Consider the following 13,229-nt stretch of genomic DNA (forward strand, 5'->3'; position numbering starts at 1 on the left):
GGAGCCAAATTTCACGCCTTTAAATCTTAGGCAAATATTTCAGGTTTGCATGTACTTTCTGTAATATATCCAGGTGGCACAAGCAGAGAAAATGGACCCCAAGCATGGCCAGTTCAAGGAAGTGTTTATGTCATTATGTCATCATGTTATTATGTCATCACATCATTACATCATTAGTATAATATACAAATACATTACATTTTCCCAGAATTCAGTTTAAGGAGTCTAAGTGAGACCATCATTTCTCTTAATTATTGTGATTGTAATCATGGTATCAGTCCAAAAGCACATAATATAATGTTGCAGGCCATAAGCTTAAATACTTTGTGATAGATGCTAGATTTCTGCCTAGGTACATGCCTGTTTAAACAGGTAGTAATAGGCATCCAGGAGCCATTACAAGGCAGTTATCTGACTGAGGAGCTCAGATGACCCTAGAGGCCATAAGATCTAAGACTGAGTGTTATGAAAATTGGACTTTATAGTATGGTTATGTTTTTAAAAACTGTGATCTTTAATGCAGTGTAAAATGGACATTCAGAGGAAACATGTGACCTCATACAAAATCTGCCCAGAGATAAGCCAGGGGCTTGGTTACCATGAAAACAAGGAACCCAGATCAAAGACACATTTGAAAGCAGGGTGCAAGGTTGTAACAGGAAACAGGACAATGGGTTTCGCCCTATCAGTCTCACAGATAGTAAATAGGAGCCAGGGACTCTAAAATGCTGATCTGAATTGTAATTTTTAACACCTGAAAACACAGGAAGGCCCAGATGGTTTTGCTTTGGTCAGACCTATGGGGGACAAAATTTTATGCTCTCCCCCACGGTTGGTTTGGAGGCAGGAAGAGCATATAATTAGGTGGGATGATGGCGGGGCACTCTGCCAAAATTAAGTCCGGGGTGGGAAGGACTGTGAATGGCCTTCCCGCCCCGCTGCCAATTGAGGCCCTTAAGAGGGCAATACCGCCCAATTAAGAGCCTCATTCTACCACCGCCGCAATTAGCCAAGTGGTGGGATGGCCTGTCGCCACATATGAAGCACGGCAAGAAAAAATGGCTCTGTGGGGGGCGGGGGAGAGGGGGGGTGGTGTCCCTCGTTAAAAGGCACTTAGTGTCTTCAGCCGGCCAGTCAAGAAAAAAAGACAGCCTACCATCAAGCATGCAGCACCCTTTAATGTAAACTGAGGAACATCCAAAATGATTGGTGGATCGCACTTGTGGAAAAAACTCAACTGTATGCTGATACTGGTGACATAAGAAGTTTCTACGAAGCACTAAAATCTGTTTATGGACCAGCACATCAAACCCAAAATGCCCTGAAAAGCGCCGATGGCAAGTTCCTACACACCAACAAGGAGTCAGTCCTGGATCGCTGGTCAGAGCACTTTGAAACTCTCTTCAGTGCCAAGTGCACAGTGCATGATACTGCCATCAATCGCATCCAACAACAGCCTGTCGAAGAAGCACTGGATGAGAGCCCAACCCTGAAGGAAACTGTCACCGCCATCAACCAGATGAAGAGCAACAAAGCCCCTGGAGTCGATGGAATTCCATCCAAAGCCTTGAAGCATGGTGGCCCTGCCCTATACACCAAGCTCCATGAGATTTTCACGGCCTGCTGGGAACAGGCCGGATTCCACAGGATCTTCGTGATGCCGTTATCATCACCTTGTACAAAAACAAAGGAGAAAATCAGACTGTTCCAACTACAGTGGGATCAACCTCTTTTCTATTGCTGGGAAGATCCTGGCTAGAATACTTCTGAACAGGCTTGTGCCTACCATTGCGGAAGAAAGCCTTCCAGAGAGCCAGTGTGGTTTCAGAGCAAACAGAGGCACCACAGACATGATATTTGCAATCAGACACTTACAAGAAAAGTGTCATGAGCAAAACAAAGGCCTGTACATCACTTTTGTAGACCTCACCAAGGCATTCGACACTGTGAGCAGAGAAGGAAAATCCTTGTAAAACTTGGATGCCCACCCAGGTTCCTGGCCATGGTGAAGCAGTTTCATGAAAATCAGTATGGACAAGTCAAGCAAAACAGCGACTTCTGGAGTCCCTGCCAAATCTCCAATGGCATGAAGCAGGGATGTGTGCTGACCCTGACCTCATTCACCACCTTTTTCAGCATGATGCTGCAGCAGGTAATGGAAGACCTTAAAGAAGGAGTTTACATACGCTTCTGGACTGATGGAGGCCTTTTCCACCTCAGGCGTCGTCAGGTTCACACAAGGACACAAGAAAAACTAATCCGTGAACTTCATTTCGCCGATGACTGTGCTCTCCTGGCCCACAGTCAGTCAGACCTGCAACGTAGAACATATTTTCCCAAGGTGGCATAAGTCTTCGGACTAAAAATCAGTTTAAAGAAAATTGAAGTCCTGCATCAGCCTGCACCCCAAGACGAATATAGACCATCAAGCATTGTCATCGAGGGAACCAAGCTGAATGCTGTTAAGCAATTTACTTATTTGGGGAGTGTCATCTCATTTGATGCCACCATAGACAAGGAAGTGGACAATAGGCTCTCAAAAGCAAACAGTACATTCGGCAGACTTTACAAACAAGTGTGGAGCAACCACAGCCTCAGAGCACAGATCAAACTCAAAGTGTACAAAGCCATAGTCCTCACCACCCTTCTTATGGCACTGAGTCATGGGCCCTATATCGCCATCAGGTACGCCTTCTAGAGTGCTTCCATCAGCGCTGCCTTCGCAGCATCCTCAAGATCCGCTAGCAGGACCGCATCACAAACATTGAAGTCTTGGAAACAATATCACCAGCATTGAGACCATCCTCCAGAAAAGCCAACTGTGTTGGGCGGGTCACATTGCCCGGATGAATGACAGTCGCCTGCCCAAGTTCGTGTTGTATGGAGAGCTGACCACGGGTAAAAGGAACAGAGGGGCCCCATGCAAATGTTTCAAGGACTCCCTGAAGAAGTCCCTCTCTGTGTGCCACATCGACCATCGCCAATGGGAAGCGCAGGCCATAGATCGTGACGCCTGGAGATGTTACATCAGAAGGGTTACAGACACCTTTGAGACTGAACGAAGAACCAGCATGAAACAGAAACGGAGAAGAAGGATAATTCCAATTGCCCCCAGCAGCGACTACACTTTCACTTGCACCCACTGTGGGAGAATCTGCCAGTCACAGATAGGCCTGACTAGCCACCAGTGGGCCTGCAACTGATGAGTACGACCTTCCTAAAATCTTAGTCTGTGAAGAAATGCCAAGAGAAAGAAGTGGCTGACAAGGGACCTGGCACCGGAAAGTGGAGTGGGGGAGGGGGGGGGGGGGGGGGTGCCCGCTGAGAGCTACCCCTCTGCTCTTGATACTGAGGTCCAGAGCTAATCCTAGGCCTCGTTTGGGTGTTCCACCGGCAGCAGCCACTACCTCCGCAGTGATGCTGCTCAGTTAAAGAGCTGCTGGCCTCTGATTGGCTGGGTTCCCATGGAAAGCTGCCGCCGTCCAGTTAAGTACCTAACTGGCAATTGATTCAGCTGGTCGGCCAAAGAAAGGGTGATGTGGGGTTCTCGGTGGCTGTTTGACAGACGTCGAGACCCTGTCACCCAGACAAAATCCTGGCCACGGTCTCTGAAAATTGTCAAAGGCAAATGACTATTAATTTTTGATCTGCATAAATTCGAGAGGCTTTCCTAGGTCTGAGGGCTAAAAGGAAGAAATGAAGACCAGCCGTCAGCTGTGCAGCCTAAATAAAGACAGAGAGAGAGAGAGAGAGAGAGAGGAGAGAGACCAGTGGGCTGTTTTCTGGGGAACAGCTGCTCTCAGATCACCGATACAGCAAAAGGCTGATCAGATTTGAACCTGGATCGAAGGCTTGAGGTTTGCAGGGAGAATAGACCAACAGGGTCACCAGAGATTGCCTTATTAATGGATGTCCAGTCGAATGTGCTTGGAAGAAGTGAGCAAAGAGAACATTGCCTTTATAAGGATACAGGGAGATCCTACCCACTGTAGCTGGGAGAAATTTGGGACTTTTAACTGCAAGGATACCTTTTGCGCTGAGAACATTGTGTAACTTATAAATGTGGTGTTGGGTTTTCGAGTGTGTTAATAAGTTAATGGGAAATACCTTTCTCTGTAATCTAGCATATTAGCTACTTACTAAGTACTGTATAGTTAATGCTGATTTTTAGTTTAGTTGTTATAGTAAAAATCTTAAAACATGAAATCTTGTCATGTGATTCTTTAATCAGTCACTGGGAAGTTCATATCACTTGTTTTAAAGTTAGTGGTCTCAACTGAGGTCGTAACATTGAGCAACCTATAACTGTCATATGAACCCCAAGGTGAGATAACTGTCCTAAAATCATTCTCTGTGCCCATTTAAAAAAAATACATATACAGTGGGAGGAACAGATTTATTCTATTCCTGTTTTGTTTGGGTAGTGAGGACCATTGGTTGAAATATGATGAAGACCAATCTGCAAAATTAATGACCAGGAATCAATCATGCTAAATTTATCTGCTAAATAATGAGCACGACACTATCCTGATTAAATTATACAGAGAGAAAAAAATAGACACTTTAACCCTGATTTTGTCTCTCTGTTACCGTATTTTTCAGTGGCAGTGAAGTGATGTTGAGTCCAAAATTAAAAATAACATTTATTGCTGACTTTCTGCCCATTGTTATTTTTGAGAAGGCCTGTGTAGGTGACCAGTGCTGCCATGATCTTTGTTTATTCTTTTATATGATGTGGACATCATTGGCAAGGCAAGCAATTGTTGCCCATCCCTAATTGTCCTTGAGAAGGTTGTGGTGAACCGCCTTCTTGAACTGCTGGAGTCTATCTGGTCCGGGTATTCCCACAGTGCTGTTAAGAAAGACGTTCCAGGATTTTGATCCAGTGACAGTGAAGGAAAGGTGAGATATTTGCAAGTCGGGGAAGGTTCCATTAGATTGGAAAATAGCCAATGTAACTCCTTTATTCAAAAAGGGAGGAAGACAGAAAGCAGGAAACTACAGGCCAGTTAGTTTAACATCTGTCTTGGGGAAAATGTTAGAAGCTATTATTAAAGATGTTATAGCATGGCACTTCGAAAAATTCAAGATAATCAGACAGAGTCAACATACTTTTTGAAAGGGAAATCACGTTTAACCAATTTATTGGAGTTCTTTGAAGAAGTAATGTGCTGTGGATGAAGGGGAACTGGTCGATGTACTGTTCTTTGATTTCCAGAAGGCATTTAATGACGTGCCACATCAAAGGTTATTGCAGAAGATAAAAGCTTATGGTGGAAGGGGTAACATTTGGTATGGATAGATGATTGGCAAGATGTAACGAGTGGTGTGCCACAGGGATCAGTGCTGGTGCCCCAACTTTTTACAATTTATATAAATGACTTTGATGAAGGGACCGAAGGTATGGTTACTAAATTTGCCGATGACACAAAGATAGGTGGGAAAGTAAGTTGTGAAGAGGACATAAGGAAGTTAAAAAGGGATATAGATAGGTTAAGTGAGTAGGCAAAGATCTGGCAAATGGAGTATAATATGGGAAAATGTGAAATTGTCCACTTTGGCAGGAAGAATGAAAAAGAAGCATATTATCTAAATGGTGAGAGATTGTAGAGCTCTGAGATGCAGAGGGATCTGGTTGTCCTAGTGCATGAATTGCAAAAGGTTAGTATGCAGGTACAGCAAGTAATTAGGAAAGCTAATAGAATGTTATTATTTATTGCGAGGGGAATTGAATACAAAAGTAGGGAGGTTATATGCTTCAGTTATACCGGGCACTGATGAGACCACATCTGGTATACTGTGTACAGTATTGATCTCCTTGTTTAAAGAAGGATGTAAATGCATTGATAGCAGCTCAGAGAAGGTTTACTAGACTAAATACCTGGAATGGATGGGTTATCTCATGAGGAAAGGTTGGACAGGCTATGCTTGTATCCACTGGAGTTTAGAAGAGTAGGAGATGACTTGATTAAAACATATAAGATTCTGAGGCGTCTTGACAGGGTGGCTTTGGAAAGGATGTTTCCTCTTGTGGGAGAATCTAGAACTAGGGGTCACTATTTAAAAATAAGGAGTCATCCATTTAAGACAGAGATAAGGAGAATTTTTTTCTCTCAGAGGGTCGTGAGTCTTTGGAACTCTCTTCCTGCGGTGGAAGCAGGATCTTTGAATATTTTTAAGGCAGTGGTAGATAGATTCTTGATAAGCAAGGGGGTGAAAGGTTATTAGGGGTAGGTGGGAATGTGGAATTGAGGTTACAATCAGATCAGCCATGATCTTATTGAATGGCGAAGCAGGCTCGAGGGGCTGAATGGCCTACTCCTGCTCCTAATTCGTATGTTTGTATGTTCATATGTAGGTCAGGATGGTGTGTGGCTTGGAGAGGAACCTTCAGGTAGTGGTGTTGGTCGTGGTAGGAGTTTCATTCGACCATGTAAATCAAGGTCCTATGATGTCATTAGGACCCAAATGTCATTTTTGTAGTTGTTCAGTGTGGCGTCCACTGAGTGATGAACCCGACAGAGCAGGAAACATCCAGGTCTAGCGTCATTTAAAGGGATCACAGGAAGCAGGTCTGGCTAGAACAGAAAATGAGGGTATTTAGCAGCTTTGTGACTTTACTAGAATTCCTCCCTCTGCTTCTTGCTCATAATCTTCCACCATTTTATTCATACTCTCTGTCATTGCCACCCCTTACTCCACCCAACATGCCATCATCTCAGACCTTCCCTTTAACCTGTTGTCACTGGATTTCCCACCCTTCTAAAATGGCAAGCTGTCTACCATCACTGGTAGCGTGCAGCCAGCCCATCAATATAATGCAAATAAAGTTCGAAACGGTTTGGGCCTCTCGCTGCTGACATGAGGTGAGTGTTGCAATTGCTATGCCCTGTGTTCATCAAATGAACTTTGAAGATAAAAATTGAGCCAGATACATTATGCACTTCAAATAAAATCTATCATTGTTATCAAGATAATCCAAGGTTATTTTATAATGAGTGTTAGCCTTCTATTCAATGGGTGAAGGGGTGGGGTGTGGTGGGGGAGGATCTGTGATGATATTAGCAACCAGAAATTCACTCTCTATTCAAACTTAGACTCTGGACCAGAACTGGTTGGTTATCAATCACCATCATATGCGAGTGGATCTGACCAAGAATGACCTAATGGAGCAAAGGGGATATGCAAGCAAGTGGTAATTAATTATCTCAGGGCACTCAATGATTAAGGCTTTTAAAATAAAAGTAATTCATTTGGCAGCCACAGCTTTAACAACAGAGACCAAAACAATCTTTCATTGCTGTTTTCACCAAAGTATTGTTAATTGCTAAAGCTCTCAAAGTGAATGACTCTCATCAATGCACAACCACTCTGTGGCAAAGAAGTTACTTAACTAAGTAAAAATCAACTCGACAATTAAAATAATGTTTAAATCCAAGCAATCAAGTTCTATTTGCTGCATATTTAATTGGGATACATTATGAAATTGTGAGGCATGTTATACACAGAGATAGTCAGATCTCTGTGTCTGCGTTTGTTACTTTTCTGATCAGGTAGATCTTGGTATTATAAATATATATATGCAAACTGCCAACTAACACAATGGTTCCAGAGATCTAATCCTTCAAAGGGTTATATATGTGCAAAAGAACTACTATAATAGGGGCTCTAGATCAGACTGCGGCGAGAAGTGGTCTGTTTTCAATTACACTGATTGAGTGGGTGATTGATGTCCAAGGTTTTCCAAGTGCCACAGTCAATTGTGTGTTGAGTCATAGCCCCATAAAGCCAATCAGTCTTTCCTGCAATGCATCTCCATTTGGCCTCATTCCCCTATATTTCAGTTGGAATGGTGGAGCTGTTCTTGACATTAGTTAAAAGCAATATTTCCTTGATAAAATGTAATGTTTGCTCACTTCAAATTTGATTTTTCATATTCAGGAAAACTAAGGTCCTTGATTTTAACTCTGCCCTCCCCCACCTGATGGAAAACACATGGGGCAATTAAAATAAAGTGGGGGCTTTATCTATTTCTTTCCCACCCTGACTAACATTGCAGGCAGCAAGGACACCCACCCCAAGCTGACAGGGTCATCTTTAAATATGCAGATTGGGTTCCAATGACATAATCAGGGCTCCATCTGTTATTTTAACCTGAGGCCTGAATGGGGGGAGAAGTGGAGGTTTCCTCGCCAGCCAGGGCCAGTAAGACCGGCCAATAGACTTTGCCCATGAAAACAAGGAATTAAAGGGAAATGGTTTAAATTCTCTATTCAAAGCTGAAAATAAACAATTTTTAGTGTAGTTGTTAAAAGAGTTCTCAATTTTTAGCCTCTGTTTACTGCATAAATGTCTTGGGGGTGATTTTCACCTTGCGCCAAAATGGGCACTCATGGACAATGGGTTCACGGTGCCTGCTCAATGACGCAGGTGAGAGGCCTGACCCAGTTTGAGCTTTGTACTTCATTATAATAAAGGGTGAGCTATCTGTGCTAGTTATTGGGTTATTGGAAGCTTTCCCACTGAGGGATGGCAGCCAATGTTTCCTGTAAGCTGTGTGTGTGTGACTGTGCAGCAACCCAGAAGGTACTGTGCTGGCTGTTCACAAGTTATCCCCTTTAAAATACAATCTGTGCATGACTGCGCAAACATTTTTTAAGGTACTGTGCGTTCAATGAATAGGCCGTACAAAATGGAAAAAACTTAGAGGGGCCATTGATGGCAACTCCAGCGGGAATCCTACTATTAATGCAAAGAAGTGAGAAGCTGCAATTCTAAAGAAAAATTGAGGAGAGGCAATATAAATTGAGGAGTGGAATTATAAATTAAATGGTACAATTTTAAAGGGGTCCAGGAATCGAGAGACCTGGAGGTTCACATATACAAATCTTTGGAGGTGGCAGGACAGGTTGATAAGAATGTTAAAAAAGCATACAGGATTCATGCCTTGACAAATAGAAGCATAGGGCATAAAAACAAGGAGATTATTGTAAGCCTTTATAAATTACTGGTTAGGTTTCCGATAAAGTATTGTGTCAAATTCTGGGCACCACACTTTATGATGACATCAAGGCATTAGAGAGGATACAGAGAGATTTACCAGATATGGCACCGGGATGAGAGAATTATGTGGAAAGACTACAGAAGCTGAGATTGTTATCCTTAGAGAAAAGAAGGTTAAGGGGAGAATTAATAGAGATATTCAAAATGATGAGGGGTTTTGATAAACTAGATCAGGAGAAATGGTTTCTGCTGGCATGAGGGTTGATAACCAGAGGACAAAGATTTAAGATAATTGGCAAAAAAAAGGCAGGGGGATATGAGGAGAAAAAACTCAATGAGTTATGATGATCTGGATTGCACTGCCTGAATGGATGGCAGAAGCAGATTCAATCGTAACTTTCCAAAGGGAATTAAATACATCATAGAAAAAAGAAAAAAAATTACAGGGTTGTGGGGAAAGAGCAGAGGAGTGGGACTAAATAGATAGCTCATTCAAAGAACTAGCACAGGCATGATGAGCTGGATGATATCCTTCTGTGCTATATGAATATATGAGGACTGGGACATTTTACCTATGCAGCCTTTTTGTTTACTGCTGAACTGTCAGATTTCGATAAATTGAGTGCTGCAAGGGCTTCCCGATTTTCAGATGGTGCTGTGCAGGTCCTTGTAGAGGAAATGATTTGAAGGAGAAGGTCCTCTTCTCAGCTGATAGAAGAGTGCACCATCAAATAGCCTGATAACATGGTCTGAGGTGGAAGAGAAAGTGAATTCCCCAAGTATTGCTCTACAGATATGGCAGCAGTGCTGCAAGAAATTCAATGATTTGACCAGACCTGCTAAGGTAAGATTACCTTTCACACTTTCTTATTCTAATTTCGCCTGCACCTGTCTATTAGAGCCTCAGAACCAGCAGGATTTCCCTCCCCTGCTTCCCATCATCACCTCCAATCACAGCAGCGCACTTCAATGCATCATTCCGCTTCACTTACACACTTTGCACCTGCTTCTTACCCTCATCATTACTGAGCCCTCTTCCACACATTAGCACCTTCTTTTTCCTGCCATGAAAATGGTACTGAGCTGTCACCCACACCATCACACTTTACCAGCCCAAAACTAGCAAACTTCTACTCTTCTTGCAAGTCAAGTTGGCATGTAACAGAAAGGAGATAACTCGAACTGGAGGGAGACCACCATCTACCCAAATTGCAAATGAAGGAAGACACCATAGATGTCATGGACAAATGGAGGGCAAAAAACATGGTATATTGTGAGATCAAAGAATACATCATCCAGAGTGTTTGGCTATATTCTCCTTTTCTCTTGGCACTGAACTCTTTCACTGACATGACAAGCTGGTGGTGCATTGCGACTCCACTCATCTGCTACTGCTGAACTTTGCCACTAACATTTGCCTCACTGCCTTCTATCCAGGTTCACTACAATAGCCAGGCCCAGTGGCAACAAAAGAAGATACCCCTCTGGAAGATACACCATCACTCACTCTAATCCTTGAAAGCACCAGTTCTGAAATTGGCACCAAATATACTGTTGATAGCGAGTTGGAAGGGTCTGCACTAGATGGTTCACTGAGCACAAGTGCACAGGAGAAAGGGAATGGAGTAAAACTGCTCAGGACACATCTCTTTGCAGAATGAGCTGACATCCTCGCCCTGTTAAAGAGGGCACAGAAGGGGACTTCGGAGGGTCGGCACAGACTCGGTGGGCCGAAGGGCTTGTTTCAGTGCTGTATCTCTCTATGACTCTATGATCTAACCTATTAAAAGAAGGATGATATTTGTACACCAGCAATTGCTTGGTGAATTCCATTGCCTGCCAGGGAACTTCCACACTATTTTAGTGGAAATAAAAATCAGGCATAACAGATGGACGACCTACTTCATCAGATACCACCCAAGAGTTGAAGGTGACAATTACCCCAACCCCAAAAAGGTATTGTCAGTCCTCTATTGCCCCAGTCTTGGTAAAGACTGAAATATGCCCTTAAAATATTCACAGCCATTTTGATAAAATTTGGGTGCTTTTCTGTGCACTAGCATTGGGAACTTATCACAATCTTTACTCTATCACTCCATATATTACCCTATTAACATGTCCCTAAAAACCAAATCTTTTTACTTGTATTTTGTTAAAAATTTTAAACAGAACTTTAAACATATGAGAGATGTAGCAGCTGGTATTAATTAATCTCAATTGCAGCAAGAATGATATGCAAACAGACAGACTGACACTGCAGCAGTGTGTCTGTTATAAAAACAATTGCTTCAGCAGAGTAGTGTTTTCCTTGAAGGCCAACAGCTTCTTTTCAAAGCAGATAAGGAACAATTTTTGAACTTTCTTTTCTACTGATAGTGATTTACAGCAGATTTGAGATTTGACTAAACAGCCTATGCCTGCAATTTGTTCTCATTAAGGGCTAAGGCTGTGGTATTGTTAGCACAGGCCAGTGTAAACAGTTAGGAATAACTGGCATAATGCTATTAGATGGGAGGGGGCCAGAGGCAGGGGGAAATTTTATTTGAAAAAGAAAATACCCGCAATTAATTAATTTTCTTTTCACCCACAATTTTCCTTATATTTCCTTGAGGACACTTATCTTCCTGTTTCTCCATGCATTACGGAGGTAACAACAACTTGCATTTATATTACACCTTTAGCATCATAAAATGTCCCAAGATGTTTCACGCGGCATTATACAGCAAAATTTGACACTGAGACACATAAGATATTAAGACAGGTGAAGTAGGTTTTAAGACGCATTGTAATGGAGTAAGGGGAGGTAGCGAGGTGAATCGGTTTAGGCAGAAATTTCCAAAGCTTAGGGCTTCAGCAGCAGAAGGCATGACTGCCAATGGTGGAGTGCTTAAACTTGGCAACAGCAGGGATCTTGAAGGGTTGTGAGGCTGGAGATAGACAGATAGGGAGCTTACAGAGATAGGGAGATGTAAAGCTATGGAGGAATCGGCAAAAAGAATGAGAATTTTTAAATCGAGGCTTTGCCGAACTGGGAGCCAATGTAGGTCAGCAAGCACAGGGATCCAAAACTCAGTCTTTTAGACAACTGTTGTTGATACCACTCTGTGATTAGCTTAGGGAGAACTTTATTTTAATGAAACAAAAAGTAAAATGTTTGATATATTAATGAAGCCAAGAAATGCTGTATGGCCATTAGATTCCAAGGCCCTAGCATGCCACAGGGTATAGCTGACTGCATCCATCCAATGTCAGTTGAAATTCCCTTTGAATGCTGACTGTTATTTATAATTCAATATTGAACATTATTTGTATGACCATAAAGTCCTCAGATTCTAGATTGAATCTTGGATTTTGCATGCAGCCTTACATTTTAAACTCTAACATCTATTAATAAGCTTTTGACTGTGTATGAATGTATCAATGAATAATTGTAGATTTCCCATTCACTTTGTCACAGAAAACTACATTTTCACAGAAAACTTAAGCAATTAGCTGAAGAAACTAACCATTTCAAAGCTGTAACTGCTAGACTAATTCAATAAATCAAGTGAGGCAAGTAACTTCAAACATTTAAAAATGCAAGTTGTAACAAATTTTAACCAAGTTGACTTAGGGTTGAGCTGGTCTGGGTTTGGTGGATTGTGGCTATGTCTGGGACTTAGTTTCTAGGTACACCAGTATGCAGGTGTCAGCTGCTGAAATCTACTCAATTCCAAAAAGAAAATACTTTTTTCTGGGAGTGATGCACTGGAGATAGAGATAATTACTAAAGAAAGATTGTTGTTTGTTTAAAAATTCTCCCTGAAACATGTGTCATGCCCAGTAAAGACATATCATATTCTTACTTTTAAGACATGAACTTTATTCAATCTGGAATCTTTGAAATTGATTTTTCCTTTAAAAAGTGGACAATGTACTGCAAGTTGGCCACCGAAGGTCAGCTGACTTGGTCTGTATATTCAAACTGTCTCACTGTCTCGAAAGGACAAGAGAATACATTCTAGACTAAGAGGTGTCAATTATACCCATCTTGAAACCATCAAGAGACATTCCTGAATTGAATGGGTTCTTCTGAAACAAAGATGATGTGAAGTAGCCACATGATAACAAGATTGTACCCATCCAGACATCAATGGATGGCCAAGGATTCCACATCTGGTCCATTGTGTGGTCACCCCATGGGAAAGGGCCATGTGTCAACTAACAAAGACTCCAATTTGATGGAT

This window comes from Heterodontus francisci, chromosome 15, assembly GCF_036365525.1.
Source record: "Heterodontus francisci isolate sHetFra1 chromosome 15, sHetFra1.hap1, whole genome shotgun sequence".
Lineage (NCBI taxonomy): Eukaryota > Metazoa > Chordata > Chondrichthyes > Heterodontiformes > Heterodontidae > Heterodontus > Heterodontus francisci.